The sequence below is a fragment of the Eleutherodactylus coqui genome, chromosome 7 (genome assembly GCF_035609145.1).
Source record: "Eleutherodactylus coqui strain aEleCoq1 chromosome 7, aEleCoq1.hap1, whole genome shotgun sequence".
In the NCBI taxonomy this organism is placed as follows: Eukaryota; Metazoa; Chordata; class Amphibia; order Anura; family Eleutherodactylidae; genus Eleutherodactylus; species Eleutherodactylus coqui.
The window spans coordinates 199618956-199641455 of record NC_089843.1 but is presented as its reverse complement, the minus strand read 5'-3'; the positions used below and the strand labels follow the sequence as shown (position 1 = coordinate 199641455).

The window sequence follows — 22500 nt, the reverse complement described above, 5'->3', positions numbered from 1 at the left end:
GCTATGATAAATTGTATCACACCTGGGCGATATGGATAGATGCCCGGAGCTCACCCCTATTTACCAAGTGGTTACAGACAGGGACATGTGAGTAACACGTTTAAACCACAATCGTAAAGAGAAACAACAATTCCGGAGCCCGCCCCGCCCCCCCCCCCTTTTGTTTTATTTTCTCTTTCTCCCGTGTCATAGATACCTACCCTCCCTTACCACTCCCCCCCTTACCCTCCCCTCATTCCCCTGTTTGTAGACCTTATAAAATATCACAGACAAACATGATATAGTTCAACTCGAAATTGATTTATTAAGTTTCATTGTCAAAGTTATTTTTACATTGCTTTGAGATAAGGCAAAAGTTTCCCCCCCTCCATGAAACCAATAAAACCTATATTGAATAAAATAAAAATGATGCAGTTACCGGTAGTTCCGCAGCTTCTTGGTGGAAATAAAGACCATCTCCCGTCTCCCAGCTGCAGCAGAGACTGACTAAAATGGCTGCCAAGCCCGGTATTAATGCTTCTAAATTGATGACATCACAATGGAGGGACATCAGCCTGCCATACACCTGGCTCATGACATCACAAAGGAGTGACATCGTCAGCCTTCCAAACACCTGGCTCAATTGCATACAGTATGTATGCATGTATGTATGTATGTGAGTCTATCTATCTATCTATCTTTATTAATTATGTAGAATATAGATATGGATTATTTCTAAATTACAGATTTTGTAGATATAGATTAAAGATAGATTTAAGATAGTGTGTGTGTGTGTGTGTGTGTGTGTATATATATATATATATATATATATATATATATATATATATAATGTATATATATATAATGTGTATATATATATATATATATAATGTGTATATACATAATGTATATATGTAAAAAAATATATAAAATCTGTAGTTATGTATGTATGGCGGGCAAAAAAGGCCTGCTGTATGTTTTTAAGTTCTTCGGATGACCATGCCGCTCTAATATTCTCCTTACTAGGGTCTACTAATGCTGGCCCAGGGGAAGGCAATAAAGCCCTATGGGGCCGAAGCCAATTTCCCTTATTTTAGGTAAAAAGTTTCCATCCGTCCCCACTGGAAATGCGGCCGGCCGAAGAGATCCCTCCAACCGACCGACCGACGCACCTTCAGAGACAAACTAGTGCTTGCTTCTAGTGTCATCGCCGGCTTAACCATCCTTTGTAGGGAGCTGACGAGTCCTGCAGCAGCAGCAGCAGGCTCTGCAAGCCTAGGATGCGTGAGCACGGTACAAGAGGAAGGACTGAGGGTGTGAGGCTGGGCGCGGTTGAGAAGGCGTGGGGCGGGGCTATGGAAAGTTTTACAAGCTCTCCCAGCTGCCTGGGTGCATTGTGGGTGCGCCCAGAGTGCTGGCTGAGCGTGTTGCCTCAAGCCTTGGAAGTGGAGTTGGGCGGACAGGGCTACAGGTGAAACCCGTTACGGGTTATCGCTTCTCGGCCTTTTGGCTAAGATCTACGTGGTCTGGTCAGAGGTTTCTGAGCCTGTCGTACCCTCGGCCTTGGGGCATCGGTGCTTCGTGCATCTTAAGCCCTTCGCTGCTATTGGGGGCGGACTTGCGAAGATACTTGGGAAGGCGATCGCTATATTCCTTTGAAGATGTCGGAGAACGTGGCGGCTACCATCCGTTATGCGGAATCCGGTGATCTACGTCTGAAGAATTCTTTCAAGATTGAAATTGCTGATGAAGTGCGGGATAAGGTCTCCCTAAGTTTCTTCGTACGGAGGATCCTGCTGGAAACGTTGAAGATCAAGAGGGAGGATATTCTGGCCCTGCAAGACTTGCCTGGACGGTTTATTCTTACCTCGGAGTCTGAAGCAGCTTGCCAGAACTGCTTTCGTCAGATTAATGCGAACCTGCACGAGGAGAACCTAAAAGGACTATCTTTTGTGGTGCTTTATTCTGGAGGTGAGAAGCCTCTGGTAGTCCATATGAGCAACCCATATGTGGACTTTGATGATATCACCCGCTTTCTGTGGACCTACTGCTCTGAGGTACGTTTCTCTCATAAGGTGCTGAATTCAAAGCAGTTATGGACTGGCAAATATAAGTTCTTTGTCAAATTCCAGCAGAGCCCGGAGGGAATCGAGGGTTTAAGGCACCCCCCATCAAGCTTTATGATTGGAAGGGATCGTGGTCGTCTCTTTTGCCCTGGAATGCCTTTATTCTGCAGAAAGTGCATGGAGTTCGGGCATGTGTATGAAACCTGCAAGGAGGAGGTAGCGGTTTGTAAGAAATGCTACAGGAAAGGGCATGCTACCATGAGCTGTAAGAACACAATCGTCTGCAACATTTGCAAAGTGTCTGGGCATACTTTTAAAGACTGTCCATTGAAAAAAAGCAGCCGATCGTATTCGGATGTGCTCAAAAAACACCCTGTATTGGAGGGCACATCTAAAGCGCAAGCATCACCAGCTAGCGTTGTCCCTGAAGAACAGCCTGTAAAGGACCTAACTGATAATACCAAAATTCCTGTTGACTGGTCCAAGGTGTCCGATGATCCAGAGGGGGATGCGCCCGGGGCAGGGGGGTCTGAGGTTGAAGCCACTTAAAGCCCTTCTGCTGCTGCCGAGGGCCCCAACACCGAAGATACGGAGGGCGAGATGGAGTGGGAGGTACAGCGGAAAAGGAAAAAGGCGGCTGACAAAAGACAAGACACTGCAAAGAAGGTGCTGGTAAAATCCAGCTCTTTACAACCGGGGGAAACATCCACTGAGACTTCAGACACTCGCCTCTATAAACCGGTTCCTTCTAGGCTGCAACTACCTGAGCCCCCTGCGGAACCACCCCCTTCTGACCCAACTAACATCAGGTTTTCCGATTCGTCAGAGAACGTCTCGAGCCCTGGAACAGCTGGGATTATGACGGACTCGGACAGCAGTAGTGCCTGACCTCCTAAATGGCCCGCAACATTGGAATCGCCTCACTAAATGTGAGAAGCCTGAGGAGTCCTACAAGAAGGGCTGCCTTGTTTTCTTTTTTGTCCACCATGAACTGTGATATTATATGCCTACAAGAGTGTGGGATTGACTACAGCCCAAACTATGCGGATTTGAGAGAAAGCTGGACTTTGGGACCATCCATATGGTCTGGAGACAATGAGAACAGAGCGACAGGCATCGGAGTTCTGTTTAAGTCCCATGAATTTAAAGTCCATTCCTTTTTACAGGTCGTTCCTGGAAGAGCCCTTCTCCTAAATGTAAGCTTCCGGGGAGTAGAGTTCAGGCTGCTATCTATCTATGCCTCACCATTGAAGGAGGAGCGATCCCAGCTATTCGAGGATCTACAGTACTATCTGCCAGGCTCTTTGCCTTTGATAATCTGTGGCGATTTTAATTGTGTCCTGCCTGGGGAGAAGAGGTGGGGTGCTGAGGCGCCCAGAAAAGACAAGACAGAGAAACAACTTAAGGACCTGTTGGATGACTTCAGACTTAAAGACATTTGGAGAGTACTGCACAAGAGCGATCCAGGATATACCTGGGAGAGCGTGACTTCGAAATCTCGCATCGACTTAATCTGTGGGACAGAACAAGTTATCGCCAGGTCAATGGACTTGGTCTCCAACATATTCTCAGATCACAAGTTAGTACTTGCGCAACTAGAACTGCCTGGCCTCTGTAGAGACAGAGGTGTGTGGAGACTGAACACACAACTGCTAGAAGACCGCAGCATCAGAGAGGAGTTTATTGCTTTCTACAAGAAGCTGAAGAACAGGCAAGACCGCTACACCTCCCTGCTGGACTGGTGGGAGCAAAGCAAAAAGGAGATTAAGCAGTTTTTTGTAAAAGCCAGTATCACCAGGGCAAGAGAGAAAATCAGCTGGCATAGAAGGCTCTGCACCAAGCTGCAGACCTGCTACAAATTGAAGGCCAATGGAGTGGATATGGAAGATATTATTGCCAACACAAAGAGAGAGATCACTAAAGAAATTCACTCCAGAGGTAAAGAACTGATCTATAACTCTAAAGTTAAAACTATGGAGAGCGACGAGAAATGTTCTAGATTTTTTTTCAAGAAAGTTGTTTCCACCAAAGAAATGATTACCGAACTAGAAGGTGAGACATCGTCAGGAGGCATGCTCACCAAAGCAAAAGAGTTTTATCAAGAGCTTTTTGATGAAAAACGCATAGACTGGTCTTTCACTGAGGATGCTCTGGGTGCCTTGCAGGGCAAATTAGAGAAAGAAGACCAAGAGACACTTTGCACAGAAGTCACTTTGCCAGAGTTAGATGCTGCTATTAAGAGTCTCTCGTATGGGAAAACCCCTGGTATTGACGGTTTACCGGTTGAATTCTACAGAACATTTTGGGACTTTTTTAGCGTTGATCTGCATGCAGTTTTTAAAGAAGCCTTTAAACGTGAGGTGTTGCCCCTGTCTTGGAGGAGTGGAGTTGTTTCTATTTTGTTCAAGAAGGGAGACCGAACCCGTTTGGAGAACTGGAGACCCATCACACTGCTGAATGTGGACTATAAGCTAATGTCTAAAGTTTTAGTAAACCGTTTTAAAGGGGTTTTAAATAAAGTCATTAATGCGGACCAAGTGTGCGGAGTACCAGGAAGAGGAATACATGAGCACCTGAATCTTATCCGAGACATCATCTGGTACCAACAAGACAGGAAGCAAAGTGTAGCCTTTTTGTCGCTTGATTTTCAGAAGGCTTTTGACCGTGTCTCACATAGGTTTTTATGGGCGGTTTTAAGAGCAATGCGTTTTCCTGAAAGTTTTATCAAACAGATTGCACTCTTATATAAGGACTCTTTTAGCAAAATTTTAATAAATGGCTCATTAACAGAAGAGATCCAGCTGCGTTCAGGGGTCAAGCAAGGCTGCCCCTTGTCACCGATTTTATTCATCTGTGCAATAGAACCCTTATTATCGATGATCCGGAGGGATAAAGTGATTAAAGGTGTGCCAATCCCTGGCGGCCAGGGGAAAGAAGTCAAAGTCCTAGGATACATGGATGACATCTCTATTTGTTGTACCACACCAGCGGCTTTGAGGCGAGCCATAAGAATAACTGAGTTTTTTTGTGAAGCCTCAGCTTTCAAGTTGAATGTAAATAAGAGCAGCTGCTTCACCATTGGAGACTGGTTGGATGTGGTCATCCCTAACCTGAAGATGCAGTCAGATGGAATCACGATCTTAGGTGTAGTATTTGACAAACAAAACGAAGGAGTCCAAAGCTGGGAAGCTGTCAGAGAGAAGATACAGAAAAAGATCGACTTCTGGAAGCTCAGGAAGCTGACCCTAGAAGGGAAAGTATTAATTATTAAGGCCCTCTTGCTCCCTATCATGCTGTACCTGAGTATTGTTTTCCCTCCAAATGAAGTCACCACAAAGAAGCTGCAGAGAATGCTATTCCAGTTTGTGTGGAGCTCAAAGTTTGAGAAGCTCAGTAAGCAAATTATGTACAAGTCGCATGGCCTCGGAGGTAAGAACGTTCCAGAGATTAAGTTATTTTTGCACTCAAAATTTTTTAGCCTCTGTTTTAAAACCATGTCCTTAGATAACACCTGGTCCTACTTTTTAAGGTACGCGGCCGGACATGTTTTTAGGAAGCGGAAATGGGTGTCATTTCCACTGACCTCTCCGGTTTTAATATTCTCGCCTAAACAGTATGTCGTCTTAGAGAGGATAATAAGACTGTACTGCCTGGATTCTCTCCGCTCAGAGATTTTAAAAGACGCAAGAAAGTTGGTTTTAGAAGTCAAAAGGCGAGAGATAATGACACCTGTTTTAAGTTTTTCTTACAGCAGATGCGCTTCCATCTGGAGGAGAGTGCACGCACCTTATCTAACCAACGAGCACAAAGATATCGCCTGGATGACGGTCCACGAGTGTCTGCCGACAAGGGACTTCCAGCACAGAAGGAGGCTAAGTAATACAGCGGTATGTCTCCGACAACAATGTAGCGATGATGAGACTGTCTTGCACATAATGTGGAACTGCTTTTTTGCACAGGAGGTCTGGAGGGAGTGTTGCCAGTTTTTAAAGTTTTTAGCTGGCATTGATTTTTTGAGCCACGAAGTTATTTTTTACGGTGTATTTTCAAATATGACACCAGACAAAGAAAGAGTCCCGTGGTGCACTTTAAGCTGCAAAAAAAACGCACTATGGAAAACGAGGAACATTTTATTATTTAAAAGAGACTGCATAAATGTAAGAGACTGTTTGAAACTAGCAAAAAGTGAACTTTATATGTATTACCTGCTGGACAAGAAGAATCTGGGGAGAAGAAAAGCCCTCAGCTTGTGGAACATTCACCTGTGGAATATGTTGTTTTGAATAATTGTCCATTTTTTCTGACCTTACCTATTGCAATTATTGATTTTTGTTGTTAATGATTTGATACATAATAAATGTAAAAAATCTGTTATCAGTTTAATATCTGATACGTCCCCTATCTGGGGACCATATATTAAATGGATTTTTAGAACAGGGAGCTGGAAAAAGAGCTTGCTCTGTCCACTCCACGCATTGACCTGGTATTGCAGTACCTCCAGGACCGGTGCACCCCCTTTCCTACAACAGTTTCCAAAAGCAGAACAACAAAACCGACGAGCAAGAGGTGCAGCGCAGCTGTGGCGGCTGCTGCTACCACCACCCAAGCACTTTGATTGACACTCAGCCCGTCTGCTCGCAACATTGTATCCACTGAGCAGCTGCGTCTGCCAGAGTGTGCACAGCACAGGTACAACTGGAAGCAAAACAACACACACACACACACACCAGTTCATATGGCAGCCGCACTCTATAGTTCGTACCTACCGCTACGCTAATAAGTTGGAAACATCGGGCAGGCACAGCGTATCCTGGCAGCCTGCGTCTGCATGCCCCACGTATTCGGGTCATGGGTGTATGTGCAGGGGATGCGGTCGCACCTGGGGCCCGGAGCCCTAGGGGGCCCATAAAGTCTCTCTTCCCCACATTGCAAATCAATGCTATCAATGAAGCTTTATAGTTTGGGGGCCCAGTTCCAGACTTTGTACTGGGGCCCCGCAGCTTCAAGTTACACCTCCGGATCAGGATAATGCTAGGCCATTCCAACCAGCCTGTGTGAGTGACCTGCAGTCGCTGGTAGTCGAAAAGCGGCCGCCCGGCCGGCCCTGGATGCGCGCTTCAGAGTGGACAGACAGCAGCGGACCCCCAATCACACAGGCCCGAGGCTTGCTATGCAGCACGGAATACCTCATTGGACTGTAGCACTCCACGCGGGCTGAGATACACGCTCCACGTGGGATGGGCAGTATTCGTCCATGAAGATCCAGGCCAACGCTTAGAGATGGAGCAACACTCGGGGAGCAAAGAACTCCAACGAACGGACGTCTACTTTACAAGGATGTATTGCTTTATTCAATGCATGGACACAAACAGTTCAACCGCTCGATTACAGACCGCAGTCAATACAGTAAAGAAAGAAATGTGTCTGTTTAATGTAAACTTGCATGGAGCTCGTTTGTCAGCCACTGACGGACTGAATGCTGCTGCTGCCACCGCCGCTGCTGCTGCATGTCTGAAACGTGGTCTGACGTTACATGCACCACCAGGGATAAGGCCTTGCCTATAAGCATTCCCCAGCTGGCAAAAACGGAACCTCCCTGCCTATTTCTCACCATGGAAGAACGGAACCTACCTTTTTTTTAAAAAAAAGAAAGCCACAGCAGCAGCCAACTAGATTTTGGTAGGCCGCTGTCTCCCCCTTGTGTGCTGCATAAAAAATGCACTCCGCTAAAAATAACAATGATCCACGAAATAGAGCGTATGGAGAGAATGAGGCTTCTAGATGAGCCGTCAGGCTATGATAAACTGTATCACACCTGGGCGATATGGATAGATGCCCGTAGCTCACCCCTATTTACTAGGTGGTTACAGACAGGGACATGTGAGTAACACGTTTAAACCACAATAGTAAAGAGAAACAACAATCCCGGAGCCTGCCCCCCCCCCCCTTTTGTTTTATTTTCTCTTTCTCCCGTGTCATAGATACCTACCCTCCGTTACCACTCCCCCCCCCTTACCCTCCCCTCATTCCCCTGTTTGTAGACCTTATAAAATATCACAGACAAACATGATATAGTTTAACTCGAAATTTATTTATTAAGTTTCATTGTCAAAGTTATTTTTACATTGCTTTGAGATAAGGCAAAGTTTCCCCTCCTCCATGAAACCAATAAAACCTATATTGAATAAAATAAAAATGATGCAGTTACCGGTAGTTCTGCAGCTTTTTGGTGGAAATAAAGACCATCTCCCATCTCCCAGCTGCAGCAGAGACTGACTAAAATGGCTGCTGAGCCCGGTATTAATGCTTCTAAATTGATGACATCACAATGGAGTGACATCAGCCTGCCATACACCCGGCTCATGACATCACAAAGGAGTGACATCATCAGCCTTCCAAACACCTGGCTCATTTGCATACAGTATGTATGTATGTGAGTCTATCTTTATTAATTATGTAGAATATAGATATGGATTATTTCTGAATTACAGATTTTGTAGATATAGATTAAAGATAGATTTAAGATTGTGTGTGTGTATGTATGTATATATATATGTATATATATATATATATATATATATATATATATATATATATACACACACACACACACAATGTATATATGTAAAAAAAATATAAAATCTGTAGTTAGGTATGTATGGCGGGAAAAAAAGGCCTGCTGTATGTTTTTAAGTTCTTCGCATGACCATGCCGCTCTAATATTCTCCTTACTAGGGTCTACTAATGCTGGCCCAGGGGAAGGCAATAAAGCCCTACGGGGCCGAAGCCAATTTCCCTTATTTTAGGTAAAAAGTTTCCATCCGTCCCCACTGGAAATGCGGCCGGCCGAAGAGATCCCTCCAACCGACCGGCCGACGCACCTTCAGAGACAAACTAGTGCTTGCTTCTAGTGTGATCGCCGACTTAACCATCCTTTGTAGGGAGCTGACGAGTCCTGCAGCAGCAGCAGCAGGCTCTGCAAGCCTAGGATGCGTGAGCACGGTGCAAGAGGAAGGACTGAGGGTGTGAGGCTGGGCGCGGTTGAGAAGGCTTGGGGCGGGGCTATGGAAAGTTTTCCAATTCTCCCAGCTGCCTGGGTGCATTGTGGGTGCGCCCAGAGTGCCGACTGAGCGTGTTGCCTCAAGCCTTGGAAGTGGAGTTGGGCGGGCCGGGCTACAGGTGAAACCCGTTTCGGGTTATCGCTTCTCGGCCTTTTGGCTACGATCACGTGTAGTGATCTAGCTTGGAGGGCTTAGGTGATCGCTTTACTGCTTGGCAGTATTCTTGCTGTGATTCCGAGTAATCGACAGGCGTACTGAAAAATGGCTGGTATCCAGAATACTGTTCGTTTTACGGTGGACCCGAAAAGTGGAACGAAGAACACCGTTGTTTACGTCGTCCGGGACATCATTATGGTGGAGATCGGAGTGCCCAAGGAGGAAATTTTTTGCGTCCAAGATTTCCCCAGAATTGGTCAATATGACGTCACCTTTTGAGGGGAAGGAGTCTGCTTAAACGTATTTGAGTGGTTGAGGAGCCACAAGGACATCCCGCTTCTACAAGGCATAAAGGTAATTCCCTTATTTGGCATTCAGGAAAAGCCACTAATATTGCACGTCTATAATCCGTATACGGACAAGGACATGATTGTCAGCTTCCTTAGACGATACTGTGACCAAGTAAGAGGAGGAGAAAAAATGACAAACATTCTCGGCATCTTTAATTCCAAATACAAATTTTGGGTTAGATTAAGGATGGACGCCAGTAAAATTGGGGGAGTAATGCACCCACCGGCGAACTTTACCATCGCAGGAAACCGGGGATACTTGTATTACCCGGGGCAGCCTACCTTCTGTAGGAATTGTAATCAATTTGGGCACACCAAAGAAGATTGTTCTAGCGGACTAGTTTGTAGGAACTGCCAAGAGACCGGGCATCATGCCGGCAGTTGCCCCAAACCAAAGCGCTGTGACCTATGCGGGGACGATGATCATGTGTGCAGAGACTGCCCCCTGAATAGACCGTCCAGGAGTGCCTGGAAAGCCAAAACCAACGTGGCAGCTACTGGTCATGAGGCTACTGCCAGCGGTGTCGCAGCTGCTGGTAATGCGGCTTCCACTAGCGGCGTCACACCCGCTGCTGTAAGTGACGTTACTAAGGGGTCTAAGCCTGTGGTGACGGCGGCGGAGACTAGTGCAATACCCCCCCCCCCCCCCCCCCCCCCCCAGACTACTGACAAGGAGAAGTCTGCCGAGTAAAAAAAAAACAAAAGCGGCAGAGGTGAGAGCCCAAGAAGTAGAGGAGAACATCAAAAGAAAGATTGGGCGTCAGAAGCCGACTGTTGGGAGTACTACTCCTGAAGATCAGGTTGCTGGAGTAATTAGACAGCTGGAGGAGATTATTGAGGAGGTGGACAGCCCCATTAACCCCTTAGGGAACATTGAGGAGTTTTCATCTCCTGAAGCAGTCCTGTAGAAGAGGGAGGGGGGAGTTGGACTCAGCGATTCCAGTGAGGAGGAGTTTGCAGAGGTTGCTGAGAAAAACGCAGCCAAAAAAAGGAAATGCATAAAAAGTAATGAGACTCTTATGGAGGTCAGCAATCCGTTCGAGGCTTTGGCGCAGGACTTCGAGTGCCCCGGTGAGAGCGGTGAGGAGTTATAAAATGAACTACCATGCATTTATGCATTATGTGTATTTTGTGGTTAAGCCACTTTAAGTGTTAAAAGTATATAGTGCATGATATTTATTATGACGTCTGCATGAATTAAGGCACTTGTCGTTAATTTACACCTATTATGGCTCTGTTTATATGCTCCCAAAACGTACGCGTGTTTAAATCAAAGGCAAGAAGGGCAGCAATTTTTAGTTTCCTGCGTCAGAAAAAAGCTGACTTAATTTGCCTTCAAGAGTGTGGAATAAACACTGATATTAGCCCGTCAGAATGGCCTTATGGTGCTGCAGTATGGTCTGGGAGTACATATAACAAAAACGATGGAGTCGGCATACTGATTAATTCCAGGGATTTGGCGCTACAAAGTAGCGAAGTCATTGAGGCGGGAAGATGCATTTCCGCAGTGCTATCACATAGAGGTACGCAATTCCGCATTATAAATGTATATGCACCTGCTGAAAAGCAAGAGAGGAGCGCCTTATTCAGTAAGATCAAGTTATTCATGCAGGGAAGAATACCTACCATTCTTATTGGTGACATGAATTGTGACATCTCGAAAAAAGCTCTTGACGTGTCTGCAAAACTGTTATTTGAGTTATGTACGGATTTTCGTTTAAGGGATATTCAGCAAGTATGTGGCATATCCCCTTATCTTAACACATACCATGCGGACAGGGGTGGGGTCCACTCCAAGATTGATTTTTGTTTCTTATCAGAGAATTTATCTGCTTTAAGTTATGTACAAGAAATGGCGCCTTTCTCTGACCATGAGTGTCTGCTATGTGGAGTGGAGGTGGGGAAGAGTGTGGTGTGGGGGAGGGGAGTCTGGAAGCTGAACCTAAAGCTTCTAGAGGGGCAGAATATTAAAAAACAATATGAAGGCCTGTATAAGAAGTGGAGGGAAAGAAAGGAGGAGTTTGCAAACATCTTAGATTGGTGGGACTGGGTGAAGGGAAAAACTAAGGCTTTTTTTAGGTCAGTGGGATACAAAGCAGCCAGGGAAACGAAGAATATACGAGGCTTGGCAATAGACTAAGCCTGTTGATGAAATTACGTGATAGTGGAATAGACGAGAAGACATCTTGAGAGTCAGAAGGCAGATAAACAACTTTCTAGCGGAAAAAGGGAAAAGTATAATGTACCGCGCTAAACTAGACAAAATGCTGCATGATGAGACATGTTGACGTTTTTTCTTCAAAAAAGTGTTTTCTAAAAAACCTACTTTTGAGATATTAGAGAAAGAGACAGGAGGGGAAGTGAGGGGGGAGGAGGTGCATGAGGAGATAGCATCCTTCTATGAGGACCTATATAAAGAAAAATGGAGGGATGAAGTCCTGGAGGATGACGTACTAAGTATGCTGGAAAACAAGTTAGGGGAGGCGGAGCAAGCGTCCGTCACACATAATATTACTACTAAAGAGGTGTGGGAGGCGGTCCAGGGTATGGCCGCTAATAAAACGCCTGGTATGGATGGATTACCTATAGAGTATTACCGTATGCTGTGGAGTGTGATAGGGAAAGATGTGTGTGAAGTGTGCCAGTACATGTGGGCGAATGTGGATATGGCTGAAAGTATGCGAGGTGGAGTGGTGGTTTTAATACCCAAAAAGGGCGATTTGAAAAATCTAAAAAACTGGCGCCCGATTACGCTTTTAAATACTGATTACAAGATCTACGCTAAAATCATTGCAAATCGGATGCGTGCGGTAGTGGAGAGTGTGGTGAGTGAGGACCAGTACTGTGCGGTCCCTGGTAGGAGGGTGCATGAGAGTCTGTGTCTGGTGCGGGATTGTCTGGGTGATTGTAAGGAGCGAAAGAAGAGTGTGTATGTGGTGAGCTTGGACTTTGAAAAAGCGTATGATAGGTTGTCGCATGGTTTCTTGTTCCGAGTGTTGGTGCGCATGGGGTTCCCGGGTATGTTTGTAGAGCGAGTGAGGAGTCTGTATGAAAGGATTTATAGTAGTATGTTAGTGAATGGGAAGGTTGGAAGGAGAGTGAATGTGATGTCTGGTGTGCGTCAGGGGTGTCCGCTGTCGGCCGTGGTTTTCATCTGCGCCATGGAGCCGTTACTATGCCTGATAAGACAAGATAAGATGGTAAGGGGGATCCACATCCCAGGTAGTGACGGCAGAGAGCTAAAGGTATGTGCGTATATGGATGATGTGTGTGTGATGTCTGAGTCTGAGAGTGCAGTGAGGAGAGTGAAGCTGTTAGTGTCTGTGTTTTGTGGTGCGTCTGCATTCCGCGTCAACTTGGACAAAAGTGAGTGCAAGGTGTTTGGTGAGACTGGAGTGAGTGCAGAAACAGGTTTAAATATTGTGTCCGGGCCAATTAAAATCTTAGGCATCAAATTTAATAACAATCTACAGGGAGAGGAGAGCTGGGAGGATGCAAGACAGAAGGTAGAGAACAGATTACACTTTTGGAAATTGCGCAATCTCACCATGATAGGGAAAATCGTTATACTGAAGAGCGTAATTTTGCCCATTTTCTTGTATGTGGCTTTAGGTTTCCCTCCGGGATACATGGGTCAGAGGAGGATAAACAGAGTTATGTTCCTTTTTTTCTGGGGGTCCAAAATGGAACGTCTGAGGAGGGAGGTAGTATTCAAGAGTTGGGAGAGAGGAGGGATGGGCTTTCCTAATTTAGAGTCCTATTTTGGATGCAACAGTGTAGTCTACCTAGTGAGCATGCTGCAAAAGACCACAAAAGGAGCGTGTATGATGCGGTATCTAGCAGGGAGATGGTTTGTACGCAGGAAATGGTGCGAATACGACTTGAGGAAACCAGTTGCTTTCCAGATCCCCAAGTGGTATGAATGGACGGTATGTTTTGTGGCGAAGTTTGAGTTGGATGACTGTGAAGTGAATGTACTTAAGAATAAGCGAATGGTGAAACAAATGATTGAGAGTAAGGATGAGATGTCTGATATTAATTCTGTTAGCAGAGTGAATGTGGAGAGAGTGTGGAAGAAAGTGCGGATGGATGGGATGAGCAATAGGCAGAGTGAGATTGTATGGCAGAGTCTGCATGGCGTGTTACCGGTGCGAGAGTTTCAGCGTGTGAGAGGTTTGGTGAGGAGTGAGAGATGTCCGAGAGAGGGGTGCGGTGGATGTGAGAATGTGGTTCATGTATTTTGGAATTGCAGCCATGCACAGAATGTGCTGCGGAGACTTGGTCTGTTATGTAAAGAAATAACAGGAGTTAATTTCATGTCCTTTGAGTTAGTTATGTTTGGTTTGGGTGCGAGAGGCAGTGTGAGAGAGAGACTGTTGTGGTTGTTTATGGCATGTGTGAAGGAAGTGTTGTGGGATGTAAGGAATGTGTATGTGTTCAAGAGGAAGGATGTAAGTGAGAGGGACAGCGTGCGAATGGTGTTGGGGAAATTATACTTCATTTATTTATGGGACAAAAGAAAGGATGGAGTCGATGCGGAAGGAATATGGAAAGTTAAAAAATGGATACAATTAGTTGATTTGTCATGATTTGTAATGTATTTCTGTTGTATAATGTGTTGGATTTATTATGTTGTAAATAAATAAAAACCTTTGGTTTATAAAAAAAAAAAAAAAAATCTCTTATCAGTTTAATATCTGATACGTCCCCTATCTGAAGACCATATATTAAATGGATTTTTAGAACAGGGAGCTGGAAAAAGAGCTTGCTCTGTCCACTCCGCGCATTGACCTGGTATTGCAGTACCTCCAGGACCGGTGCACCCCCTTTCTTATTTCAGTATTCAAAAACAGACACGACGAGCAAGAGGTGCAGCGCAGCTGTGGCGGCTGCTGCTACCACCCAAGCACTTTGATTGACACTCAGCCCGTCTGCTCGCAACATTGTATCCACTGAGCAGCTGCGTCTGCCAGAGTGTGCACAGCACAGGTACAACTGGAAGCAAAACAACACACACACACACACACACCAGTTCATATGGCAGCCGCACTCTATAGTTCGTACCTACCGCTGCGCTAATAGCCAAGTTGGAAACATCGGGCAGGCACAGCGTATCCTGGCAGCCTGCGTCTGTATGCTCCACGTATTCGGGTCATGGGTGTATGTGCAGGGGGCCCGGAGCCCCAGGGGGCCCATAAAGTCTCTCTTCCCCACATTGTAAACCAATGCTATCAATGAAGCTTTATAGTTTGGGGGCCCAGTTCCAGACTTTGTACTGGGGCCCCGCAGCTTGAAGTTACACCTCCGGATCAGGATAATGCTAGGCCATTCCAACCAGCCTGTGTGAGTGACCTGCAGTCGCTGGTAGTCGAAAAGCGGCCGCCCGGCCCCGGATGCGCGCTTCAGAGTGGACAGACAGCAGCGGACCCCCAATCACACAGGCCCAAGGCTTGCTATGCAGCACGGAATACCTCATTGGACTGCAGCACTCCACGCGGGCTGAGATACACGCTCCACATGGGATGGGCAGTATTCGTCCATGAAGATCCAGGCCAACGCTTAGAGATGGAGCAACACTCGGGGAGCAAAGAACTCCAACGAACGGACGTCTACTTTACAAGGAGGTATTGCTTTATTCAATGCATGGACACAGAAACAGTTCAACCGCTCGATAAAGACCGCAGTCAATACAGTAAAGAAAGAAATGTGTCTGTTTAATGTAAACTTGCATGGAGCTCGTTTGTCAGCCACTGACTGACTGAATGCCACTGACTGACTGAATGCTGCTGCTGCTGCCACCGCCGCTGCTGCATGTCTAAAAACGTGGTCTGATGTTACATGCACTTGCCTATAAGCATTCCCCAGCTGGCAAAAACGGAACCTCCCTGCCTATTCCTCACCATGGAAGAACGGAACCTACCTTTTTTTTTAAAAAAAAAGAAAGCCACAGCAGCAGCCAACTAGATTTTGGTAGGCCGCTGTCTCCCCCTTGTGTGCTGCATAAAAAATGCACTCCGCTAAAAATAACAATGATCCACGAAATAGAGCGTATGGAGAGAATGAGGCTTCTAGATGAGCCGTCAGGCTATGATAAATTGTATCACACCTGGGCGATATGGATAGATGCCCGGAGCTCACCCCTATTTACTAGGTGGTTACAGACAGGGACATGTGAGTAACACGTTTAAACCACAATAGTAAAGAGAAACAACAATCCCGGAGCCCGCCCCCCCCCCCTTTTTTTTTATTTTCTCTTTCTCCCGTGTCATAGATACCTACCATCCCTTACCACTCCCCCCCCCCTTACCCTCCCCTCATTCCCCTGTTTGTAGACCTTATAAAATATCACAGACAAACATGATATAGTTCAACTCGAAATTTATTTATTAAGTTTCATTGTCAAAGTTAATTTTACATTGCTTTGAGATAAGGCAAACGTTTCCCCCCCTCCATGAAACCAATAAAACCTATATTGAATAAAATAAAAATGATGCAGTTACCGGTAGTTCTGCAGCTTCTTGGTGGAAATAAAGACCATCTCCCGTCTCCCAGCTGCAGCAGAGACTGACTAGAATGGCTGCCAAACCCGGTATTAATGCTTCTAAATTGATGACATCACAATGGAGTGACATCAGCCTGCCATACACCTGGCTCATGACATCACAAGGGAGTGACATCATCAGCATTCCAAACACCTGGCTCATTTGCATACAGTATGTATGTATGTATGTCTATCTATCTTTATTAATTATGTAGAATATAGATATGGATTATTTCTGAATTATAGATTTTGTAGATATAGATTAAAGATAGATTTAAGATTGTTTATGTGTGTGTGTGTGTATATATATATATGTATAAAAAAATATAAAATCTGTAGTTATGTATGTATGGCGGGAAAAAAAAGGCCTGCTGTATGTTTTTAAGTTCTTCGGATGACCATGCCGCTCTAATATTCTCCTTACTAGGGTCTACTAATGCTGGCCCAGGGGAAGGCAATAAAGCCCTATGGGGCCGAAGCCTATTTCCCTCATTTTGGGTAAAATGTTTGTCCGTCCCCACTCGAAATTCGGCCAGCCGAAGAGATCTCTCAAACCGTCCGGCCGCCGCACCTTCAGAGACAAACTAGTGCTTGCTTCTAGTGTCATCGCCGGCTTAACTGTCCTGTGTAGGGAGCTGACGAGTCCTGCAGCAGCAGCTGCAGACTCTGCAAGCCTAGGATGCGTGAGCACGGTGCAAGAGGAAGGACTGAGGGTGTGAGGCTGGGCACGGTTGAGAAGGCGTGGGGCGGGGCTATGGAAAGTTTTACAATTCTCCCAGCTGCCTGGGTGCATTGTGGGTGCGCCCAGAGTGCCGGCTGAGCGCGTTGCCTCAAGCCTTGGAAGTGGAGTTGGGCGGGCCGAGCTACAGGTGAATCCCGTTTCGGGTTATCGCTTCTCAGCCTTTTGGCTAAGATCACATGTGGATCGGAGAAGACGATCGCTTGGAGTGGTGAAATGGAGCCTCAGGCTATACGGAACACCATCCGCTTTCTGGTTAAGCCAGATTCCTGCAGAAGAGTGGAGCTGGGAACCTTCGTCCAGGAAGTCCTCTTTGAAGCACTGAAGCTGAAAGCTGCTGACATCTTCTGCCTGCAAGACCACACCGGCAAAGGACTGTTTGATGTCTCTTTTGAGACAAACAGCTTCTGCCTTAATATCTTTGAACGCTGCAAGCTGCTGAAAGAAGAAGGGAAGCTGAGCGACTTCATTCTGCTGCCACTGTTCCAGATGGATGAGAAGCCAGTGACTCTGCATCTATTTAACCCCTTCACTGAGCTCTCATGTGGTGGCGTTCCTACAGAGATACTGCAGCAATGTGCGTGGAGGAGTGAAGCTGAAGAATGCTTTTGGGATCCCTAATGGCAAGCTGCGTTTCTGGGTGCGTTTTCGCACAGACCCTAATGGCATCGGAGGAGTAAAGCACCCACCATCCTCCTCCTCTCTGGGAGGCAACAGGGGATACTTGACCTACCCAGGCCAGCCCCGCTACTGCAGGCTGTGTTTGCAGTTTGGACACACACAAGACTTCTGTCCTAATGGCCGCTGCTGCAGGAATTGTGGAGTATACGGCCATGAGGCTGGACAGTGCCCTAAGCCTCGCAAATGTGACCTGTGTGGCTCTATTTTACACCTGGCAAGGAACTGCCCCAAGGGACTAATGACGAGCCGCAGTTATGCTGATGCGGCTCGCACTGGAAGAGGACCTGTTTTCTTTGAAAGTGGTCTGGACACTGGGGTTACTGAACCAGAAGAATTGATGCCTATGGATGAGGCCGTCTGTCGCTTGCCGCCACTGTTTCAGACCACTGCACAAAATCAAGCGTCCACCTCAGGACTCCAGCCAGAACAGCCAGGGATTACAACAGCAACCGCAGCAGAGGTAAACCCGATGGGAGTTCCTGTACCTCAGAGTTTGCCCTCTGAGGTCTCCAGCGCTGAGCCTGCTGCACAGAGTGCCCCCCTGGGAGATATTACAGCTGATCATCAGGCAGCCACGGCCTCCCAGCTACAAGTGTCTGCAGCTGCCCGACCCCAGCATGATGAGGATACAGATGACAGCACCACCATCATCCCTGACACAGGTACTGTGAGTATGGAACTGTCTTTGCCTTCCTCTACAAACTCTGTGATTCCAGGAACTATGTGCTCCCCTACTGCTGGCATTATGCCAGGACTTGCACCTAAGAGGCAGGAGGGGGAGGAGGACTCTTGGGCGTTGGTGCAAAGAAGCAAATCTAAAAGGTTGAAAACTGCACCTAGTGCTACAAACTCCTCTGAGGGCTCCATACCTTGTGCCCAAAGCCCAGCCAGCCCCCCTGTTTGTTTAAGCACCAATGCTTTTGAGGTGCTGGCAGACTTAGAGGAGGACATGCTGTCCCCCAGCAGTGGGGCATCCTCCCCATTTTTGGACACCGACGCAATTGAGCAGTTTGTTGGTGCCTTGCAAATGCCTAATGTCTGAAAGTATTGTAATGTTGGTTGTTTTCCTGTTATTGTTTTTATCCTCATAACCATTAATTTAATCAGTTTTATCCCTAAATGTAAGGGTTATATGTAGCAGAGCTAGACGTGCGGCTATTTTAGAGCATCTGTCCACACGGTCTGCTGACATTCTCTGCCTGCAGGAGTGCGGTTTGACTTCTATACCTAAAGCTTCGGAATGGCCGCACGGCCAGTCGCTGTGGTCAACATCCACAAAAAACAAAAATGATGGTGTGGGGATTTTGTTTACAAACAACAGTTATGTTATAGATGAATATGTTGTCATAGAGGAGGGCAGATGTCTTCTGGCTTATGTCACTTTCCGAAATGTGCGATTCAGGGTCATAAATGTGTACGCCCCTCCAGATAAGAACGAGCGCAAGGAGCTGTTTGAAAAACTAAAGTTGTTCCTACCAGGCCGTTTGCCAGTTTTTTTGGTGGGAGATTTGAACTGTCACCTCCAAGGAGAAAAAATGGATGTGACGGCCAAACAGCTCAACCAGATGACATCTGACCTCCATTTATTAGATGTAGTAGCATTAGCAAAGGTGAAGCCCGTACCTGACACGTATCATGCGGACAGGGGCGGGGTGCACGCTCGTTTAGACTACATCTTTGTTTCTAAAACTGTTAATGTTAAGTTACAGCCAGGAGAGGGTTAATTTTTCAGACCATGAGTGCCTGAAGTGTGTGTGTGAGTTAGAGGATGTCATGCGGTATGGGAGGTGTATGGAAAATGAATGTGAGCCTGCTGGAGGATGAGAGTGTGTATGAGGACTTCAGGAAGGTGTATGAGGAATGGCAGAGAAGGAAGAATGACTTTGGGAGTGTCATGGCCTGGTGGGAGTGGGTGAAAGGTAAGATTGGGGTCTTCTTCAGGAAAAGAGGCTACAGGATGGCTGCGAGGAAGAGAGAGATGTATGCGAGAGTGAATGCTAAACTGAATGTCCTGCATAAACTAAGGGAGGCCAGTGTGAATGTGGATGAGGAGCTGTGTGATGCCAGGAAGAAGGTGAATGAGTCTGCGGGAGAGAGGGAAGCAAATCATGTTCCAGGCCAAGTTGGACATAATGGAGAAGGATGAATGTTGTTCACGGTTTTACTTTAAAAAGTTAGTCAAAAGTAAAACGGATGTGAGTGTGGTGAGGGACATGGATGGGAAGGAGCTGAAGGGAGAGGAGGTAACATAGGCAATTGAGGATTTCTATAGAGACTTGTATAGTGAAAAGATGAGAGATGCAAGTCTAGAGAGGGAAGTGATTGGATCCCTTACCGACAGGATCGCAGAGGAGGATCTACCACCATTAGTGAGGGACATAACAGAGGATGAGGTGAGAAAGGTATTTGAGAGCATGACACGGAATAAAACCCCAGGGATGGATGGATTACCGATGGAATTTTATTTGTTCTTCTGGCCTATTGTTGGTAGTGATATACTGCAGTTGTATCAGTGGATGTGGAGGGAAGGTAACATAGGGTTAAGTATGAAAGCGGGATTGGTGGTATTAATCTTTAAAAAAGGAGATGAATCAGACTTGCGTAATTGGAGGCCTATCACCCTGCTTAATGTGGACTACAAGGGGTACGCCAAGTTGCTTGCCAGTCGCATGAGTAGGGTTATACCCCAGGTAGTTCAGGAGCATCAGGTATGTGGTGTGCCTGAGCGCTCCATTGCAGGGAACCTAAGCCTACTCCGAGATGTCCTCTGGGATGGGATGCAGAGGGACCGGAGTGTGATGGTTCTCTCATTAGATTTTGAGAAAGCCTTTGATAGGCTTTCTCATGCCTTTCTGTTTAATGTATTAGATAGGATGGGTTTCCCGTCTAGTTTCTTAAGAGCTATCAGAAGCCTCTATGATGGGATTGGAAGCCAAATTCTACTTCGTGGCTTTGTAACTAACAGGATTAGAGTCTGTTCGGGTGTCAGACAAGGCTGTCCGTTATCCCCGTTAGTATTTATTTGTGCTATGGAACCCTTGTTCTGTATGTTGCGGAGAGATAAATTTATAAGAGGAATGATGGTACCGGGCAGTGGAGGGAAGGCTGTGAAGGCTCTTGGTTACATGGATGACGTCTGCATAGTGACTGAGCATAAAGCAGAGTTGAGCAGAGCTAAACTGCACACAAACATCTTCTGCGGGGCATCAGCCTTCCATGTAAATTGGGACAAATGTGAGGTGAAGTGCTTTGGAGGGGAGTGTGAAGTGGCAGATGTGGGAGTGAAAGTTGTAGACAGTATAAAAGTATTAGGCATCAAGTTTGAAGAACGCTTGGATGGCCATGAGAATTGGGAGGAAGTAAGGGATAAAATTAACAGAAAAATAGACTTCTGGAAACTGCGAGAGTTAACCTTCACAGGTAAAACATTGATCATCAAATGTGTCATCTTACCAATGCTGCTCTACATAGCTAACATTTTCCCACCAAGCTACATGGAGCTCAGGAAAATAAATAGAGTCCTGTTCCTATTTCTATGGGGGGTCAAAATGGAGAGAGTGAAAAGAACCACAGTGGTAAAGTCCAGACAAAACGGTGGCTTAGGCTTCCCGGAAGTCCAACTGTACTTAGCGATGAACTTCATGATGACCGTACTCAGACTCATCCAAGGGGATACTAAAGTGGCGTTCATGACCAAATACATTGGGGGATGGCTGCTCTGCAGGTTACAATGGTGTGAGAGGAGGCTGACACAGCCTGTGGCGTTTACTTGCCCAGCCTGGCATGTGCGAATGGAAAAGTTTGTGAAAGAGAATGATTTGACTGGTCTGAACAAAAACGAGCTAAGAAATAAAAAGGTGCTACAAATCTGTAAGAGAGAAGAACAGGCAGAAGACATTGACTTACTGACACATGTAGAGGCAGAAAGAGTCTGGGGTAACCTCTCTCGGGAGGACGGGACAAACAGACAAAATGACATCATGTGGTTAAGTATGCAAGGGGCCTTACCAGTGAGAGAGGTCCAGAAGAAGAGGGACCTGGTGCGCAGCGAAGCATGCCCACGGCAGCGCTGTGGAGGGATAGAGAGTATCCTACATGTTTTCGGAACTGCGGATTCGCACAACGAGTGTTGGGAAAGTTGAAAGCCCTGATGAAAGAGCTCACAGGGCTCACATATCTATCATTTGCCTTCGTGCTTTTTGGTATAGGAGTCACGAATAAAGACAAAAGTCATATTTTATGGTTGTTAATGTTATGTATTAAAGAGGTACTCTGGGACGCACGAAACATCTATGTGTATAAAAGGGAATGCTGGGAGGAAGATGATTGTGTCAGACTGATCCTGAGTCGTCTTTATATGTGTTATTTATATGATAAAAAGAAGCGAGGAGTACCTGATGCCGAAGGGATTTGGAAGTTCAAGAAATGGAAAAACCTTGTAAAGTTATAAGTATTGTTCATTATTGTGTGATTTGAGTGTATTTTGTAGATTTACAATGATTGAATAACCTGTATGTGCAAATAAAGTTTATTTTACAAAAACAAAAAAAAAATCTGTTCTTATCAGTTTAATATCTGATACGTCCCCTATCTGGGGACCATATATTAAATGGATTTTTAGAACAGGGAGCTGGAAAAAGAGCTTGCTCTGTCCACTCCGCGCATTGACCTGGTATTGCAGTACCTCCAGGACCGGTGCACCCCCTTTCCTACAACAGTTTCCAAGAGCAGAAAAACAAAACTGACGTGCAAGAGGTGCAGCGCAGCTGTGGCTGCTAACAACCAAGCACTTTGATTGACACTCAGCCCGTCTGCTGTGCCGTGGAGCTCACAACATTGTATCCACTGAGCAGCTGCGTCTCCCAGAGTGTGCACAGCACAGGTACAACTGAAAGCAAAACACACACACACACACCAGTTCATATGG

At 46.1% G+C, this 22500-nt stretch overlaps 3 non-coding genes across 3 annotated transcripts; all 3 read left to right on the top strand.

The window, feature by feature from the left end:
- The first annotated feature begins 6366 nt into the window (after positions 1-6366).
- Positions 6367-6562, top strand: LOC136574144 (U2 spliceosomal RNA). Its single transcript, XR_010786260.1, has one exon. It is a non-coding gene; the product is annotated as a U2 spliceosomal RNA (small nuclear RNA).
- A 7695-nt stretch (positions 6563-14257) lies between these two features.
- On the top strand, positions 14258-14440 carry LOC136574168 (U2 spliceosomal RNA). The gene has a single exon (XR_010786273.1). It is a non-coding gene; the product is annotated as a U2 spliceosomal RNA (small nuclear RNA).
- Positions 14441-22094: 7654 nt separating this feature from the next.
- LOC136573847 (U2 spliceosomal RNA) lies at positions 22095-22279 on the top strand. The gene has a single exon (XR_010786065.1). It is a non-coding gene; the product is annotated as a U2 spliceosomal RNA (small nuclear RNA).
- The last annotated feature ends 221 nt before the right edge of the window (positions 22280-22500 follow it).